Source organism: Ahaetulla prasina, chromosome 6 (assembly GCF_028640845.1).
Source record: "Ahaetulla prasina isolate Xishuangbanna chromosome 6, ASM2864084v1, whole genome shotgun sequence".
NCBI lineage: Eukaryota > Metazoa > Chordata > Lepidosauria > Squamata > Colubridae > Ahaetulla > Ahaetulla prasina.
In genome coordinates this window covers 50,631,123-50,646,932 of record NC_080544.1, presented here as the reverse complement: position 1 = coordinate 50,646,932, position 15,810 = coordinate 50,631,123, and the positions used below count along the sequence as shown (strand labels likewise).

General features: G+C 37.1%; 1 protein-coding gene across 1 annotated transcript in view; it reads right to left on the bottom strand.

Moving 5' to 3' along the window:
• GFRA1 (GDNF family receptor alpha 1) overlaps positions 1-15,810 on the bottom strand; it is a 296,170-nt gene that overhangs the window by 69,924 nt on the left and 210,436 nt on the right. The window lies entirely within an intron of this gene.

Below are 15,810 nucleotides of genomic sequence, written 5' to 3'. Positions count from 1 at the left end.
CTTAGAAAGGAAATGCTCAGCACTTATCTCCATACACAGCAAAAAAAATGTGAAGATATAATGGGCAAATATTCCCCTCAACCCACACAAACATTGCTTTGAAAATGTACTTTTTTTATACTCAGCTATCTTCCGCCTGAAAACAGAGAACAGTAGAATCTATCAACAATATGTTCACAGTAAGTTTTTTCCATCAGCATTTGAAGTCTATCAGTAGGAAACCCACATCTGTTCGAACATATGGTTAATTTTTATGGATTTATGTATTTATTTCTATTCTACCTTTATTACTTTTGCAAATAGTTCAAGGCAGCAAGCATAACTTTCACCTCCCATTTTCCTCCCAACAATCACCCAATCGCTGGCTTGAGATGAGAGAGTGAGGGAGAGTTCAAAGTTACCCAGCTGGCTTTCATAGGTGAGCAGGACTTGAGCTCACAGTTTCCCCCTTTCAAGTATGATGCCTTAGCCACTAGACGAAATTGGCTCTCTAGATACAAATTGGCAATGATGTTGACAATTTCATAGTTAACTTATTTTTTTTTAATTAATAGCTGCTATAAATGTTGTGTAACACTTTCATGTGTCATTTAACACATCTGAAAAATTTTACATACAAAAAGTGTAGAGTGGAAATAACGTAAGTGGACTGGGATTCGCTAAAATGATGAGAGTATAAAGATGCTATCAATAGAGCATGAATTTACTATGGAAGTGCTTAAGAGAAGCACTAGCTCACAAATCCTGCAACTCCCACTGTGATAATAATTAAAGAAAAGACCAATCTCTGTTAAAGACTAATCCCTAATTATGTACAGGCGGTGCCAAGTTTACTGGAGATTAAATTTGGCATCATAATCCTTAAATGGTTACTTACATTATTAGAAGAAAATTCAACCAAACTTTATGGAATGTATAGGAGACTCTTTAATTAACACGTTATGTTTTTCCATAAAAGTTTTTTTTATTATTTAAAAGTATTAACAATTACAAGTACCACCCTATTTACTGAATCATCTCAAAATGGACAGTAAACATCAATCTAAAACAAAAACAGAACCAGGAGCAGAAGACACAGAAATATGCAAGCAAAATTATTCCAGTAATATTGCAATGGGTGACTGTTACTAAAGAGTTAAATTATTTCTTCTGACTAAGAAAAAAAATAGCTGAATGGGAGTTCACTTTGGAAAGACTGTTGGATTAAGGCGAATAAACAGCAAGATTAGCTCTGGCTTTGGGTTTCCACCTAACCATTCTTTAAAGAAAATGCAGCAATAATACCATGTCATATAAAAGCAGAGGCTTTCAAATTTCTGTTTTATTAAATCTATTCAGTTTGATCCTCAAAGAGGTATTTACTGATATACATACTATATTTAGAGATACCTTTTAGAGATGGCTAGCAGGCTCAGCAAATATATTCTAGAAGCGAAAGAGAATTTCCTGACCAGAAAAGGGTCTAAGGCAGGGGTGTCAAACTTGCATAGTCACATGATGTATCACGACTTTTCCCCTCTTTGCTAAACCAAGAATGGTCAGCACATGATGCATTCGGTCTACAGGCTGTGAGTTTGACAGCCCTAGTCTAAGGTTAAAGGGGAAGGGGATGAAGCAAGTTTCAAATTGGAAATCATGGAGATATATTTCTTTGGAGAAAACACAAAAAATGAGCTGTCTTATTTTTATTTTTTTGCCACCAAAAAATGCACCAGGTTTTATTTTTGGGGTGATGTCATCCACTGACTCACCTCATTTGCGCATGTCACCCCTGGTCTCCTTTTCACTGTCAGAGGCCTTCAGGAACTTCTTCTGTAGCTGGCAAGGCCAACGAGGCTTTCCAGAAGGCCTCTAAAGCCGATAACAGGAAAGCCTTGTTGGCTGCAGAAGAAATAGGCCAGCAAGGCAGGTGTCGAGGTGTGCAAGGCTTCGCTGCAACTGTCCAAAGGTAAGTAGTAGGGAAACTCCACCCCCTCATCCCCACCCTAGTTTAGTTTTTACCCGTGCACCCTGGAGTGGGCAGGGTCTTAATTAGGGCTTATTTTGGGGTTAGGGCTTATATTGGGCACACATGTAAAAATCAATCTAGGACTTATTTTCACGGTAGGTCATATTTTTGGGGAAACACTGTATTTATTCTGCTTGTTAATATTTGGCTACAGAAAACAACACGTAAAGGATATGCTCATAACTTCTCAGATTTCAGGAACCCAATATTTCCCCAAATTCCACAGAGGAATTTAAAATGTCTGTGGCCCTCATTTTGAAAATAAGTAATACTGATTATACTTTTGTATACACTTCAGTATTCAGGGAAATGTGTAAACCAAATTATTAAGACCTTTATCTCTCTTTTTATTTGAAATAGTTGAAAAAACCATTGATGTTTGGAAATGATCTGAAGCAATTATCACTATAGCCTTTTTAATGATCGTTTAATTGAACTATGAGAAATTCAGTACATGCTCCTTGTAAAATGCATACTATATATTTGCAAAGGATCAAGGGCTCTGTGTTCAGCACATTATAACCTAGTTTGTTCTTTTCTTTTTGACTCTGTTGACACAGAACTTGTTCACTCTCAGGTGATTCAGCGGAATACCGAAAGGTGTTATTATTATTATTATTATTATTATTATTTATTGAATTTTTATACCACCCTTCTCCCGAAGGACTCAGGGCGGTGTACAGCCGGAGATAAAATACAAAATATGTACAATTAAAACAAATTAAAACATATCAAAATTACAAAAACGGCTAATAATTAAAATTAAATTTAAAATATTTAAGAATATTAATAAAACCCCAATTTAAAATCAAACTATTATGCCAGTCCCGCTTGAATAAATAAGTATGTTTTTAGCTCACGACGGAAGGTCCGAAGATCAGGCACTTGACGTAGGCCAGGGGGGAGTTCATTCCAGAGCGTCGATGCTCCCACAGAGAAGGCCCTACTCCTGGGGGCCGCCAGCCGACACTGTTTGGCGGACGGCACCCTGAGGAGACCCTCTCTATGAGAGCGTACGGGTCGGTGGGAGGCATAGGGTAGCAGCAGGCGGTCTCGTAAGTACCCGGGTCCTAAGCCATGGAGCGCTTTAAAGGTAGTAACCAAAATCTTGAAGCGCACCCGAAAGACCACAGGAAGCCAGTGCAGACTACGGAGCAGTGGTGTTACGTGGGAGCCACGAGCGGCTCCCATTACTACTCGCGCAGCCGCATTCTGGACTAACTGCAGCCTCCGGGTGCACCTCAAAGGCAGCCCCATGTAGAGAGCATTGCAGTAATCCAACCGAGACGTAACCAGAGCGTGAGTGACTGTGCATAAGGCATCCCGGTCAAGGAAGGGACGCAACTGGTGGACCAAGCGAACTTGGTAAAAGGCCCTCCTGGAGACGGTCGCCAGATGTTCATCAAAGGACAGCCGTCCATCCAGGAGGACGCCCAAGTTGTGAACCACCTCCTTTGGGGCCACTAACTCGCCCCCAACAGTCAGCTGCGGATGCAGCTGACTGTACCGGGGTGCCGGCATCCACAGTTGAACTTACAACAGTTGTAAGTATAATTGAAAAGAAGCAAAAATGCAGGAAAATTTTTTATTCTAGTTCAGGGATGGCTAACTGTTTCTGGACTGAGTGTCCAAAGCGCATGCGTGCATGTGTGCAAACCTACAAAATGCAATGCACATGTGGCCCCTGCGCATGTGCCCCACCTGAGCATATGCGCATGCGGCCCGCACATGGCCTGACCCCTGCATGTGTGAGGCAGAGACCCTAAGACCAGCTGGCCAGCGGGAGGCACATGAACATGCATAGCGGAGCTGAACTGGGGTGACAGCTTGCGTGCCATCAGAGAGGGCTCTGTGTGCCACCTCTGGCACACGTGCCATAGGTTCGCCATCATGGTTCTAGGTTAAGGTAGAGAAATAGATGACTCTCCAAAAGTTGCTGAATCACAATTGTCAATATGACCAAGCCCCATCTGTATGGTCACAGATTTTTCTTCCTATGAAGGGAATGGAGAGATATTTCTGGGTATCAGGCCCATGAATGAGAAAAACCTTCTAAAGGTCAGAGGGAATCTGTCTGGAAAGTAACTGTTTAAATGAGGATTGTGTCAAAATTAGATTTTAATCAGCAGGAAGAGAAGGAGTGCTTGTATGATCTTTGTTTGATCCTTATTGATTCATAAAATAGTTTTACCCTTACGAGATTTTGTATAATACTATACTACTAGGGTTGTGAGGGGTTATGTCTGGGAGGTGATAGGAGGAGTTGGAATGAAAAGAAGCATAAAAATTCATTAACAGAACGGTGAAAATAAAATACTGTATAACAAAATACATGCAAAACCAGTAAAAAAGAAACAAAATCATGGTTCTACTGGAAGCCACAAAGTATGTCACATTTACTATGTGTATGACATATTGTATGTCAATAAATGCTAACAGGAAGCAGCCATCCACAGCAGAATCTTATGGTTGATTTTCTCACCATTCCAAAAATTTTGCTGAGGAGTGTTATTTCTACATTGCCATTCCCAGGTAAAGGAACTTTTTGGTCAACAACTCTAGAGAAAATTAATTAAGTACTAAAGTAAAATGAACAGAACTCTCTGTATATAATGGAGCAATCAGAGGCTGATCAGCCATTATTTAGGAGCTAACAACTCCCATTAGTAAGTGATCTAAAATCCTAAGAGTGGTTTGTTATTACAAGCTGGTTTCATAGCCCATGGTTTAAGGGCAATTTACTTCAAGCAATATAAAGTAGACTTAACTGCAATTTATTAAGAGAGAAACAATACACTATTAAAAGTCCAATGATTAAGACATTTTGTCCCATTTCCTAATTTACCTCCAAATTTTCAAAAGTTTCGTGTAACTTTTTTCCCTAATCCAACTGATGTCTGTAATAACTTTCAGCCCCAGAGTTCTTCATCTATACAACCAGTGGTGGGTTGCTACCAGTTTGCCCTGGTTCGGGCGAACCAGTAGCAGCAGTGGCAGGAGGCTCCGCCCACCCGCCCGGACGTCATCAAAGCTTCTGCGCATGTGCAGAAGTGGTGCTCGCATGAGCAAAGTGAGCACGCATGCGCGAGCGAACCAGGAGCAAAGGTAAGTGAAACCCACCACTGTATAGAACATATCTTCTATAGAACAAAAGCCAGAGGAGCAGGCTTTTTTTCTTGAACTAAATTTTATATTATATATTTACAATATAGAAGTTTCCGATATAATACCGAGAGAAATGTCTAAACAAAAAAGGGGAAATTAAAAAGATTTCTTCTTTGGAATTATGAGAGATGCTTGTAATTGACTTCCACATTTTTCATTTTGGATTCAACTATATAAATAACAAAGCTGTCACATCAATCCTTGGGCTGACTACAATAAATAATGAAATCAGTTCTGGCATCCAGGCACCACTTATCAAGAGAGCTTTTACATAAGGGAACAATTTATCAAAACCAAAAAAAAAGAAGAGTAAGGTGTGAAGATGGACAATTTCAAACTGAGCATAAACTCACTGAATAAAACTAGTAATAGTAAAATAGGCTGTAGAGAAATAATAAACTCTGAGGGATCATTTAATCATCTTGTTAATTAGATAATTCTCAATATCAAAACATCATTAACAATCTTTTGCAACCCTGCTTTCATATTTAATGTTTCATTATTTATTATATTGGATTTCTCATCAATGGCAATCATCAAGTTTTGATTTAAATACTTAGTGACCTGCTTTTTCTCATGACAAAGAATGATCAGACAAGCTAGAGAATGATGGAGAGATGGCAAACCAAAAAACCTTATCACCATTGATGCCACAACTATAAAGAAATGTCAGAGCTGACACCAGAAGAAAATTTTACATATTCTAGGAATGAATTAGAAATGTAAAAACTTATTTCAAAGACAGCTGGCACAAATGGCTTTTTGAAATTTCCCATCCAATTCATGGCCTGAGAAATAGGAAGTTTCCTCAGAAATCTGCCAAGGAACAGAAATTGGAGATTTTGCAGTATCCTTCCCCTGCCAGGTATCCTCCCCTAAGAGGTATTGTGGCAACACAATACCACGGCAAAAGAACAGGTAGTAAAAAAATTTGGATTTCATCACTGAATAAAAGCCACAACCCTCTTAGCTTAGTTAAGTTGTTTTGCAACAGCTGCAAATATCTACGGTAGATGCACATGATTAAGAAAAAGGAAATAAAATGTTTTTTGCAGCCAAACTATTTTCCAAAGCACCTGAAGGCAGGACAAGAAGCAATGGATGGAAACTAATCAAGGAGAGAATCAACCTAGAATGAAGGAGAAATTTCCTGGCAGTTAGAACAATTGATCAGTGGAATGGCTTGCCTTCAAAAATTGTGGGTACTCCAACACAGGGATTTTTAAGAAGAGATTGGACAACCATTTGTCTAAAATGATAAAGGTTTCCTGCTTGAGTGGGAGTTGGACTAGAAGAGTTCCAAGGTCTCTTCTAACTCTGTTGTTCTGTTATTGTCTTTGATAAAAAAACAACAACCTTACATAGCTATTTGTAATATTCCATTTCTGGGATTTAAGCATCACTTTCACAAGAGTTTAAAAAATAAAAATAAAATCAAGATCTTTCTAAATAATGTTTTCATTAAGGATGCCAGGATAATGTGGATATTTAAAGCTAGTGCAAGAAAGCAGAACCTCCCAAACATGTTTAACATAGGATTATTTCCTATGGAATGATTTCCAGATGTTTTCTTGTGTCTTTAAAAAATGGTTTTAAAAAGTCTTAGGCTTTTCTATCACAGCATCAGAAAATTGCAATTTTCATGCTTCATTAAATTATCCAGGTTCATTATTTGCACTGTAGTTCTCAAAGCTATTTTATTTCACTTAAAGGTCATTCCTATAAAAATATTTTTACACAGCTGACTATAAATAATTTTAGGCTTGCTTCTGAGGTGAGGTTAACAATTTCCCTTTAGACTCATTGCTGACATAAAAGACTAATACCTGTCCTTGCCTTATTTAATTTTAGTGCTTAGAACACATTTTTGGCAAATTCTTTGTCTAAATATGCCTGACATAGAACCAGGTGATATGCCTAATGTGGTGAAGAAGAAATGTTCTACTGCTGTTCAACATAATACTTTCATATGAAGAACACACTGAAAGTCAACTGGTGATATCATTGGGAAAAAAGCAAGCTTTAGTATTTATGAGTTTCTGTCCTGCTTTTTATCTATCCAGTGGGGAGTTACAAAACAATATAAGATGGATGAAATAGATTAAAAATACAAAAAGCCAAATCAGAACGCCAATTGTGCAACAGGTGAGATAAGAAAAATAAAATAACTTTGACGTCATTAGCAAGATTTGGCAGTGACTAAGGAGAGATCTGTGCAAATGCTGATTATATCATTCTTGAGTTTCAAAAGCAAAGCTAGGAACACCTCTCTTCACCTTTCATCTTAAGAAGGCATTAGCCTGTTTTATATTTTCAATTGTTTCAAGCATTCTAGTACTAAGCCAATATTGGCCATTTTTCATTGTAAATATTTAAATCATGAAGTAATAAATCAGTATTTGGAGAAGCTGGAAAAATAGTATTATTCCTGATACTAGGATCCGGATTTAAGACTTATTTGTTTGTTTTTGAAAAAGATGGTTGTATCTGTTGATCAAAACATGACATAATCTTTTTGTACTTATTTAGATTCAGAAACCTGCTGAATATTTCATTAGACATATATAACTACTATTCCCCTTCACTGTTTCTGTCTGTTTTCATTTTGCAGTTTTGTATTTTGTGTGGTGTTAGGTTCCAAACAAAAAGAAAAAGAAACACAGCCAAACACAAACCTGGTTTGTTGCTGCCTGCTTTACTTCTTTTTTGGCACTCGCTAACAATTGTGAAAGGAACTTCTTGTTAGGGCTAACTGCCCGTGCTCCCCACCACCTTTTAAACTATAAGCACCACACACCCATTCACGAGCACAGCTTCCTCCCACGTGACCCTGAAATGAGCAGGGGATAGTACATGTGATGAAGCCAGCATTTGCCTTAAGTCCAGCCTTTCTTTTCCACCTCCTCTGCTGCCAGTAAGTTTTTAAGGTGGACTGGTCCTCTTTCTTCACTGTCAGTCAGCCTTTAGTGCCAATCAGCCTTTACAGGAGGAGCCTTTCCCGCCAGTCATTCAGGATGTTTCAGGGTGGCCAGGGAGAGTGGTGGCTGCCTCCCCTCCGAATGGCAGTTCGGAGCTGACAGTGGGGATTTTTTGTTTTGTTTTCTTCTGTCAAACATGTTAACATAAAATATTTAAATATAAAAATAAATCAAATTTTAAAAATTGAAATTAAGGAAAAGAGCTATGAAAATCCTTTCAAAGAGGGGTTTCAAGTGTGTACGTAAAATACTTCTAATGAATCATCAAAGTAGCCACTTTGGCTGCACATGTTGTGTGCAGAAGTGGGAGTCATTTCCAAACATTTTTATGTGTGTAGAAGAAGATATACGTGCTTCAATAATTCAAAAACACTCTCCCAAATGTTCCAGAACACTTTTTCCAAAGCATTTTTCATTCTAGAAGCTGGTATTAGGAAACAAACTTTAGAAGATTATTGTAATAAGTCTGTTTGCATTTTTTTCTTCCTCCAATACCACTTTTCCCCCACAAATTGTATTGCTGACAAATCCATGTTTAAAATCAAAATATTCCAACTTGTGAAATCAGTGTGAAAATATTTCCTATTATAGGTTGTCTTTGTCAAAGTAAGCACTAGTACTTACAATTGAAAAAATACATATTGGACCACACAGATTGGTTGTATAAATTTAAAAGTACAATCATGGTCTCACATTGTGGGGAATTGGGCAGAAATTGGGAATTAAATTCAGTTATTTCTGAATACATATTCAGATGATTGCATTGCAAATACATATTCATTCTGGTTATATCTGAATCACTCAACAAAATTGTAACATTTTTCCTTAAAATACGTTTTCTTTTATTGGCTTTTCAAGTATAATCTCTCCCACCAAAAATAAATGAATTAAAAAAATATATGGGCAGAGATCAGAACAGTAGCAATAATTGACTTGCTAAATCTGAAGCAGGTTTCTTTGTGTGCCATTAAATCAGCCCAGGGCTTCACAGAAACATTTTGTTCTCATGGTAGACAGCAACATAGTTGTTTAGTATGTGATAGAGGCAGAAAATAGCCAGAACAAAATTCTAATGCATTTTTCCTACTAGCTCTCATTCAGTTTGATTACTTCTGTTTAAGGGAAGAAAGAATTGTGGAGAAATTGTAATCAGCAGAGTGTTAACTGCACTTCTGAGTTCCTGTTTTGTTCTAAAGACTCTCTGGGAAAAGATGGGAGGTATACGGACAAAGACAGAGATGACTGGATGGGGTCAAGAGCATATGTCACTTCTCACTAAGTAACTAGGCAAAAGGGTAATTCATATCAGCCCAAAACTCAACAGTTAAAAGTATGTCTGAATCCAAGGGAGAGAGAATGAAAAGAATGGCCAAAGGGAAGCAATGTTCATAAATCAGTACAAAGCAAAAGTGAAGATTTTAGATGTAGGATACAAGGGTCACAAACTTCATTGATGCTCCTCAGAGCTCAGCCCCTCATGGACTCATCTAGCATTCATAGTATTTCTCTTCACGGTAACTTGCAGTGGGATTCTCTTACCAAGAACACTAGCCTTTAAACTTAGCATCAGGTCATTGCCCTTCCATCTGCAGCATTGCTATTATTCAAAAAGCTGGGATTTGAGAATATGTGGAAGAAATAAAGACCTTTGTTCAGAATAATTAGGTAGCAGTTGTTATATGGAATCCATTTCTATTTTTTTTATCAATGAGGTATTGGAAAATACTTTCCACTGGGCTTACTTAGTAGTAGTAGCACTTGTGGCTGCTTAAGAAACAAGCCCTTCAAAACTTGAAGATTCCCACCCCACTCCAGGGGAAGGATACTGCAAAATCCCTATTCTCTCCCCACTCCTGGGGAAGGACATTGCAAAATCTCCATTCCCACCCCACTCTGGAACCACCAAGAGGTGGTATTTGCTGGTTCTCTGAACTACTCAAAATTTCCGCTACCGGTTCTCCGGAACCTGTCAGAACCTGCTGGATTTCACCCCTGCTTTTATTTTGCCAGTGTTGAAAGATCTGCACTGGTTTATAATAACTTTCCTTCCATAATTCCAAGTGGGAGCTTTGACTAGGTGTCAATAAAGGAGAATATTTGTAGTTTAGGGTTGAAATGAAGGGCTCCTTGGTGCTCTCAAGAACTTGGTTGTTTTCTTTCATTACCCAAACTAAGTAACATCATCAGTGTCAGTCATCACTAGCAGTGTTGATGTTACCTAGTTTCCTTAATGAAACATCTGCAAGAAAACAACCAAGCTCAGAGAGTATCAAGGATGCTGTATTGATTAGGTATGCATTCCAGTTCAGAACAAAGCTCAAAGCTGGGGTCTGTAACCTATCCTGTACCAATTCACAATCTTTAGTTAACCTGTACTTCTAAGACATTAATCTTTAGTGACCCTGCCATGCTGCTACAATAGCCATGCTGTGACAGATACGCCTTTATTTTTTTTTAAACGTTGTTTCCTATCATGAAAAACTACAATGGAAAGAGAAAGCAAAGGACTGGGAACATTCAGCAACTAATTAGTCAGTTTTTAAATCAAGAGGGCCAAACCATATATTTTGGCATATTTTGTGAATTCATCCCTGTTTAGAATGAAATGATATAGGGTGAATAGTTGAACGTTGATTTTAAAATGTAGGACAAGACAGAGAACTTAATGATATGTAATAGAATAGACCATAAGGTAGAATAAGGCTTCCCTCTAATTGCATTCAGATCACCAAAGCTTTAGGGATATTGTAAGTTCTCATATGGCCTTAATTTATCACAGTATCCACTGGCTGTTTCAATTTTAAACAATGATGTGTACCACTCTAGCTGTTCTTATCCCATTAGATTGGTTCAAGTACTTTTCAATGAGCTAAAGTCTAGATCTTTCAAAGCTATTCTTTCTCCCCCACCCTTGCTGATGTACGTAGGTAGGTAGGTAGGTAGGTAGGTAGGTAGGTAGGTAGGTAGGAAGGAAGGAAGGAAGGAAGGAAGGAAGGAAGGAAGGAAGGAAGGAAGGAAGGAGTGGTCAGCATCTATCCATCCAAGTGGATGCAAATATTTTGATATCTGAATCTACTTTCAGTCTTTTGTCATATTGTACATATTTCCTTTGTATATTGTTGGCACTTTTAGAAATCAATTTGAGAGCTCTTTATATTCAGCTAAAGTGAATATTTTCTGAGCATGAAGTAAATAACAATTTTATTTAGGATACAGTTTTATTTGAGTAATTCCAATTGACAATACTTCATCAATGTACAACATAATACCTTATTTGGAAAGCCATCAATATATCTAGAAATTGTTTGAGAGAGTTCTGAACAGTATAAAAAAATCTGACAAACTCTCTTGACTGAGATGATTTATTTCAACTTGAAAAATAATTTCTATTATAATATACACATAAGATATACACATATTACCACCATAGCTTTTTTTTTTAAAAAAAAAGCTTGTACCATCTTCCAATGTTTGAAGAAAACTTGGCAGTAAAATGGATAGCTCTGATAACCATGGAGCTGTTGCTGTCATAATAGCAGCATTCCCAAGATACTATTTTGGAAGCAGAAAGTGACATTTAATTTGCTCAATTAAAAATGGCAGAATGATACTGGATAGGATTATTCACAGAGTGTTATTGAACAATGAAAAAAAAGAAGCCATACTGGAGATGAACTGGCAACTCATTGAGAAGATAGTCCACTGAAGGGTTTTAGAATGCATGGCTGCAAGGGTTTGGAATTTAAAATTAAAAAAATGGCATATAAACATAAATACATACTCACATACAAAAATCACCTCTAAATGTTCAATTCCTGTAAAATTAGGAAATCAATGCATTATGAAATTTATTTAATGTCACTTGCTTTAAAGCCTTGGAGAACTCAGCTTTGCAGAACACAATCATTCATAACTTTCCACTTAAAAATCTAGAGACACTGTGCTATTTTAACTCAAACATAAATATGATAAAGCAAATGCAACAGAAATACAAATGGTTAACCTTCTTCTTTATGCAAATTAAACATCTCATTCTTCTGTTGAAGAATGAAAATATCAATGTCCTATTTTGAGTTGCACTATCTTCAATAAAGGGACACGGTGGCTCAGGGGCTAGGACGTTGAGCTTGTTTATCGAAAGGTCGGCAGCTCAACGGTTCGAATACCTAGTGCTGCCGTGTAACGGGGTGAGCTCCCGTTACTTGTCCCAGCTTCTGCCAACCTAGCAGTTTCGAAAGCATGTAAAAATGCAAGTAGAAAAAATAGGGACCACCTTTGATGGGAAGGTAACAGTGTTCCGTGCGCCTTTGGCATTGAGTCATGCCGGCCACTTGACCACGGAGACGTCTTCGGACAGCGCTGGCTCTTTGGCTTTGTTACGGAGATGAGCACCGCCCCCTAGAGTCGGCAACGACTAGCACGTATGTGCGAGGGGAACCTTTACCTTTTTATCTTCATTTACCTTTTTATCTTCACTGTTATACGAAGGGCACAATCAAATCATAAAATCCCCAATTTTTTTGAACAGAAATGTATTAGTTTTACACACACATCAGTCAAAATGGGCAATACTGTCCATTCCTTAGATTTCCTACATTTCCACAGTTACAGATCTGAACATTATTACTGTTAGTGTTGCAGGAAATGCTTGGTTCATCATATGAATGGACAAAAGAAAAGACAAACTCAGAGAAGTTCAATTAGAGCAACTCATGGTACACTTTTTTATATCATGTAGGCTTACGACCCTACTAAGACAGGAGTTATCTCCTACCAGGAGTATTAAAGATTTAGTCTTGGGATGTTACATGGAAAAACTATCTTTCATACAGAAAACAATAATCTTATTTCTTCTTTCTTTATGTGGATATGAGAATTCCACAAAATGAAGTTAGGCATCTTTGTTCAATATCATGAAGCTACTTTCAGATTGCTGTCCTAGAGCAGCCTTACAGGTCACTGTGCACTTGCAGTAAATTCTGGATTTCACTTAGCTCTGAATCAGAAAGATAATGATCAAAGTGCTCTACAATGAAAGAACAGCATCTAATTAACTGGGGCCTCTTTATCTTGCTTTCAGCTTGCTTCTGTGGCCTTTGTTTAATCGCTTGAGCATGTAAACCAATTAGAGTTTGAAATTAGCTAAACTGTTTATCTCAAGATACACCCAGATACTAACCACTGGTATGAAGGATACTGCTCTTTTACTGCCGTGTTTCCTTGAAAAGGGAAAGTGCAATGAGCCAGTAATGCCATTTAGCATTTTGTATAGTGGTCATTTAACTTATCCAGAACAGTGCCATTGTCTACAAGAAGACTTAATTGGGTTTAAGATAGCTCAACTGAGTTAAAATCAGCAAAGCTATAAGGTTTATGATAAACTCAGAAAATAATTTAAGCTGGCCAAATTACTTTGTGAAACCGTATTTGCAGAGCTGAATGGTTACATTTATAGCAATTTTGGTTTTAAGAACTTCTAGATTACGAAGCAAAATGCAAAATTTTTCAAACAGTTTCACAAAAAAACTGTTTTGTCTACTTCCTAAAAGATTGATCCCAAACTGTGTAAGAAAATATTACAAAGAATGAAGATATGAAATTCCTAGGGACTATATTTGTGGCTTTCTTGCCTGTCTTTTTTCTTCCTTGAAAGAACTCCATGAAAAGACTGTGAGCCATGGTGGTGCAGTGGTTAGAGTGCAGTACTGCAGGCTACTTCTGCTGACTGCCAGTTGCCTGCAATTCGGCAGTCGAATCTCATGAGGCTCAAGGTGGACTCAGCCGATGTGGGTAAAATGAGGACCCAAATTGTTGGGGGCAATATGCTGACTCTGTAAACTGTTTATAGAGGGCTGTAAAGCACTGTAAAGTGGTATATAAGTCTAAGTGTTATTGCTATTGTTATCAATGCCGTTATCTGGCTTTGGGTTTTCATGACCTTCATCGAAAGAACAACAGGAAACTTAAGCAAATGGGAAATGTTATTTTATATTTAAATCCTTTATTTTTATCTTTCTTTTTCAGATATAGCTCAAAAACAATTCTTACTGTATGAGCAATTATAAATAAAAACAAGAAATGCTTGGATATTTGCTTTATTTTTTAGTTTGAATACTCACAATAAAATAAAATAAAATTGATTTCCCCCCCAAAAAAGCAGCAGATCTTTAGAGATAACTATCTCTGCAGATATGTTAGAGTAAAGGGAATTATTTTTTTTATGTCTCATCTTTCTTTTGAAAGCTCAAAATGAAGTACGTGGGAAGGGTTCTTCAAAACAAGGATAGATGGGTAAGGAAGAATGTGATTTTGCCAGAGGTATCCAGTGACCAAAAAAGTCACATAGCATGTCAAGACCAAAAAAGAAAAAGAAAATGTTTCGAGAGGCCATGGAAGTAAATATAGAAGCTTTTTGTTCTGGACACAAGTTATTCTAGAGCCACCACTAATATATCAGGCAAAATACATGGAACCAACTCTCATATATTAAGCAACTGCCAAAGGAATTGCCTAACCTCTAGAACAGTGACACTATATATAATCCCACAGAACTCTATTTGTAAACAAAGCTATAAGTCAAGGAGACAGCACATGATTCTCATGGAAAAGGACCTAGATTCAACAGAAGACAACTGTGGCCAATCAGTGTTGACAACAGTGAATCAGATCACTCTATTATCTGAGTCAGAATGAGAACTCTTCCTTGGTTGATACATCTTTATTTTTCCCGAAGTTACTGGTATTTACAGGAGCAAGCAGACATTTCTACATCTCACACCAAATCCTTAATATGTTACTTGAACAAGCCGATGCACTTCCATACTCATAAGAGAACCTAAAAGCTCAGATAATTCATAAATTGGGTTTAAATCTTGCAAGGCAATGTTGGTTTTGTGACAAGCAATGTCTCTCATTGCATAGGATGACAACGTCCATCAACTTCCCCAGAAAATGGAGAAGCATGGAATAAAAGCTGTATAAAGTGAAACAAGCCTAAAAGGATAACTTTTTCTTTTTCTTACTGCACTTTCCTTAATTGATGGGGATACAGTAACATTTCTTTTTCATGTGCATTGACTAGACTCTACAGTTTAATCAAAAACTCCAAAAAGGACACTGTAACTAAATGTCTATATCACCTTTCCTTTCCTTATGGCATACATAAAATCCAGGGAAGAACAAATCAGTGAGTTCAAATATGGTTCGTGAAAGAGAATGTTCTACAAGAAAACCTCTTGGCCTGACTCTACATTCTTGGCACACTGTAAATGCTCCAATTACTTGAAAATGGGACTATTTCAAAATAAGGTAATGAAAGGGCTTCACACATGAAAGCTCACATTTTCAGTAAGAATCTGTAAGACACAGTTGTAGATTTATTCATCAGATGGCATCAAATGAAATGGGCCTTTTGCTGAATGAATGAATATATATATATATATATATATATATATATATATATATATATATATATATATATATATATATATATATATATATATATGTATTCATATATATATATATATATATATATATATATATATATATATATATATATATATATATGTATTCATATATATATATATGACTATACACACACACATACATATATATGTAGGTCTTTGATTATTCGGGTTTTCTCCCGCGTAAAATTGGAAG